At 35.9% G+C, this 4,768-nt stretch overlaps 1 pseudogene; it reads left to right on the top strand.

Moving 5' to 3' along the window:
* Window positions 1–3,655: 3,655 nt before the first annotated feature.
* LOC106082198 (small ribosomal subunit protein uS5-like) lies at window positions 3,656–4,035 on the top strand (annotated as a pseudogene).
* Window positions 4,036–4,768: the final 733 nt, after the last annotated feature.

The following is a 4,768-nucleotide window of genomic DNA, read 5'->3' as shown; positions in this document are numbered from 1 at the left end:
TTAGGAGGGGACAAATAACGATGAAATGTTTTTTTCTGATGTTCTCGCCAGGATTCAAAACCAGGTATTCAGCGTCATAGAGGTACATTTTTGCACATAGAGATTAATTGCATTTAGAATTTCGGTATTCTCTTGGGGAAAGGTCAATAAACTTTACTTAAGTAATTCAATTTATTTAGCTTAAAAATTATTTCATTTTACTATGTTATTATTTTTGTTGTTGTTTATCACCTCAAGTCTTAACCAGTTTGCAACACTCATACGTTGAGTGACAACGGTATCATACGTACATACACATATTAACAACAACACTCATACGCCACACTGGTACGCATTTCCGGTAGGGTAAATTGAATAGACTTTTAACGCACATGTTTAACGCCATATCGACTTGTATTCACTTATTACACAACAGTAATAACATTATCAACAATCATACGCCATATGGCTGATATGAGCATCCGCTGTTTGAAACACACTCAACATTCACCTGAAATGTTACTCTCGCACACAGTTATTTATGGTGTTTATTGCTCCATTTCACGCTTTAATAATTAACACAGTTTGGGCATTTCAAAAGAAAACTCAATAGTTTGTTTACATTGCAATGGCAGACGTAAACAATGGATGAATGGAAAGGTGCGGTGAGGCGAAACGAGGTTAATTTGGGGGATGCACTAAAACATATATACCAACATCAAAACAAATTCTTAACACTACAACATCAACAACAAATGCACTTTTCTAACTAACTCTTTGAAGAAATCAAAAAAAAGAAATTGGTTTTGTGTATTTTCTTTTGTTACAATTTGTCAACCATAGTGGAAATATTTTTTTTCTTTGCTTTTTGAATTCTCTTTTATTATTTAAACATATTCTTTTCATTCACTTTTCTTTAGTTTTGTTGTCGATTTATTTTTAGCTTCGATGCGATTTAAAATAAACACACGCGATTTTTTTTTCGATTTCTTTCGGCCTTTGTACAAGATTTCATTCGTCTTGTAGGTAAGCTGGCAAGCGGGCAGGCCGTTTTTCATATATTTTTCCCGCTGTTGTATTTTTCTTTATTTTTCGCTTCAAATTATTCTGATGAGTTTGGTTTGTTGTTTATTTCTCCCGCCGCGGTAAATCGCATATGCCTCTTCTTTTTGGGTTATTGTTTTTTTTCTGACTCATTTCTTTCAAAGACCAAATGGTCCAAAAAATTTTTTTTTTATTTTATGAATTTCGAAAAAATAACACTTGGCCAAAATCTGCATACACACACAGTTAGAAGGGGATGTGTGTATGTGTGACTCGTGTATGTTGTGTTTAATTTTCTTGTCCATATTTCGTTGAGAATTTATTGTGACATCGATTGGGTATTTCACTAAAGCGTGCTGGGCTAGCTGGCCAGGCGCTTTGTTTCCCCTTACTACCGCTCAACACATTCGTTTGTCATATTTTTCTTGTTGTTGTTGTTGGTTTTCTGCTATGGTCCAAGTTGATACTCACACACAAAAAATCACAGAAACACATCACCCAACCATGACCAGTGTGAAAATTGGGAAAGCAAAATTTTCCTTCATATGCTTGGGGAAGAAGATTTTTTCGTTTTTTTGCAAAATTTCATTACTCATCCGCGGGAAATGTTTAATAATTTTCATATTTTATTGCAACGCAATATTCGAGATTTTTCCAAAGAAAATTTTCAAATTTGCAATAAAATTGTTTTTAAAGAAATTAATTGGGACACGTCATTTTTATCAAAACTTAAGGAACCCATAATTTATGGATATACATATGCTTTAAATTTAATATTTTTGAAGTTTTGAATTTTTCAATTATTTTTATTTCTCTTTTGTAATTATTTTCCCTTTTATCCGCACATGGTCTTTTTTTTGAAGTTTTATGAACTTTTCACTCTTTTTTCTGCATTTTTTCTATTTCGCAATACCCATAAATCTTAAATTTCTTTTTCACTCGTTTATACTCCGTTTGACGCTCAGAAGAAAATGTTGAACCGCTCACGTAGTAGCTCTTGCCACAACTGATCTGATTCAAAATTTGAAAATTTTCAAAAATTTTCATTTTGGTCAAATTCTTTTGTTCCAAGAGAATGGAGGCCAAAAATGAGAGAGCGTGCCAGAGAGTGTGAGAGAGCTATGAAGTGAATCTGCAATTATGAAATTTTCTCAGTTTTGAAGTTTCCTTTCTTGTGTCTGTCAAAACTGTCTGTGGATGCTGTGAACAAATTTTAATATAATTTTCGTTACAGCAATGTTTTGAATTCTAGCAAATAGGCTTTAGAGAGAGATTTTCAATGCAATTCAAAAATGGTAGTTGTGTAATATGCATATGAGGGTGCATATTTAAATCAAAAGATTATTTAATTTCCCTAGGGAGTTAAAGGTCAGGAAGTGAGAGTGACTACGTTTGTTGTGGAGAACGGTATTGTTACTTTGAGAGAAGTTGCCAAAGATTTCGGCATATCAGTGGACTCACTCACACCATACTAGTTTTCTAATGTTTTAGGTTTTAAGACATCTAAAACAGAGTTCATTCAGAACAAGTAAAAAAGCATTAAATTTGCCGGGCCAAAATTTGGATACCCATCAGCTCGGGTATATTTATAAACCACATTTCATCAAAAACCCGATGGTCCGATCTGGACCAAACTCGGCACGGAGGTCGAGAGGTCTAACACTCTCACTGTTCCAAATTTCAGCGGATTGGGTAATAAAGGGGCCTTATGTGGATTCCAGAACGAAAATCGAGTGATCGGTTGTATTCAAATATTATCAGATCTACACTATCGGTCAATATGGTCGCTATGTCCCAATATATCCAATGTGAGTTATATTCAGCACAAACGTTGATATGCTTAAAACTGGTTCCTGTATTAAAGTTTAGCAAAATTGGGTAAAAAATGCGTCGTCTTTTGATGAAATGTGTTTTATAAATATACCCGAGCTGATGGGTATCCAAAATATGGCAGCTATATCTGCATATAGACCGATCGTAAACATTTTCGACATGGATGTCGAAGGACCTCACACAACTTACTATGCCAAATTTCAACAAAATCATTCAAAAACTGCCCCGTTCATGAGCCTTAAACCATTTATCGGAAGATCGGTCGGTATAGGGGATGTTCCAAGATATAGTCCGATATTGCCAATTTTCTTCATCATCTTCACCTGTCCATGGAAAGAAAAGCGTGCAAGGTTTCGGGCGGACAGACAGACAGACATGGCAAGACCGTCTTAAAAGTTTACGACGATCAACAACATATGCACATAATGCATATTTCGATGTGTTGGAAATGGAATGACAAAATTTACATAAATACATCTTTCGGAGGTGTGTATACAAAATAAACAAAAAATAATATCGCATGAAAATCGCTTTGGAGATGTTACATGATGTTAACGACAACCCTGATTTGCTGAGGACGTGATCCATCGTTTCTATGGCAACGCCACCCAAAGAAAAATTTTCATAAAATTTCTAATAAAAAATTAAAAAAGTTCGTTAAGTTCTGAAGTACCAAACGTTATACCATCCAAATTTTCAAATACACAGGAGATATATCAAATATTACAATGTTTGAAATTTCAGCCAAATCGTTTAATATTAGAGTTTTTTGCCTTCAACGTTTTAGCTTGCATCTAAAATGGCGGACACAGCTCCAGCCCGGGGTGGTTTTCGTGGAGGATTTGGATCTTGTGGTGGCAAGGAAGATTCCAAGGAATGGGTTCCAGTCAACAAATTGGGCCGATTGGTTCGTGATGGCAAAATCAACTGTTTCGAAGAAATCTATTTGTACTCTTTGTCCATCAAATAGTACGAAATCGTCGATTTCTTTTTGCGCTCTGATTTGCGCGAAGAGCAACAAACCCGCTTCATGTCTTTCGTTGCCATTGGTCAACAACGGTGACATTGGTTTGGGCTTTAAATGCAAGGAAGTTGCTACCGCCATTCGTGGCGCCATCATCTTGGCTAAATTGTCAGTTTTTCCTGTACGCCGTGGTTACTAGGGTAACAAGATCGGTAAACCCCATACCGTACCATGTTAGTTACCGGCAAGTGCGGCCCCACCTCTGTACTTTTGATTTCTGCAACCCGTGGTACTGTCTTTGTTTCTGCTTTTGACTATGGCTGATATGCAAGATCTCTACTCTACTCGTGGTTCTACCGGTACCTTGGGAACCTTTGCGAAGGCCACATGTACTGCCATTGTCTAGGCTAATGCGTACTTTACTCCCGATTTGTGGAAGGATATGCCTCCTTACAGCAATTTACTGATTTATTGGCCGATAAGCGTGGTGCCCTTATAACATTTACGCTTAAAGAGACTTATTTTCTCTGAATTGCATTCATTATATGAGAACATCATTGAAAATAATATTGACAAACTGCTTGGAAAAAATAAAAAAAATTCAGTAAAATCGAATAAGAACTGCGACTTATAGAGGCTAAAGAAATAAAATCGGGAGATCGATTTATAAGGGAGATATATTAAACAATAGACCGATTTGACGCATTTAAAACTCTAAACGACCTATACTAAAACAAGTATTTGTGCAACATTTGAAATGCCTAGCTTTATTTGTGCTTTTGACAGACGGACGGACGGATGGACATGACTTAATCGACTCAGAATTTCCAGACGATATGGAATATATTTCTTGGGTCTGAGTTCAATATTTCATTGAACTACAAGCGGAATGACGAAGTTAGTATGCTTTCATCCCAAAAAATCGAAGTCACGAATTCGGTGGTACTC

The sequence above is a fragment of the Stomoxys calcitrans genome, chromosome 2 (assembly GCF_963082655.1).
Source record: "Stomoxys calcitrans chromosome 2, idStoCalc2.1, whole genome shotgun sequence".
In the NCBI taxonomy this organism is placed as follows: Eukaryota; Metazoa; Arthropoda; class Insecta; order Diptera; family Muscidae; genus Stomoxys; species Stomoxys calcitrans.
Note: the sequence above shows the minus strand (reverse complement) of the source record. Positions and strands in the feature narration are given on the sequence as shown.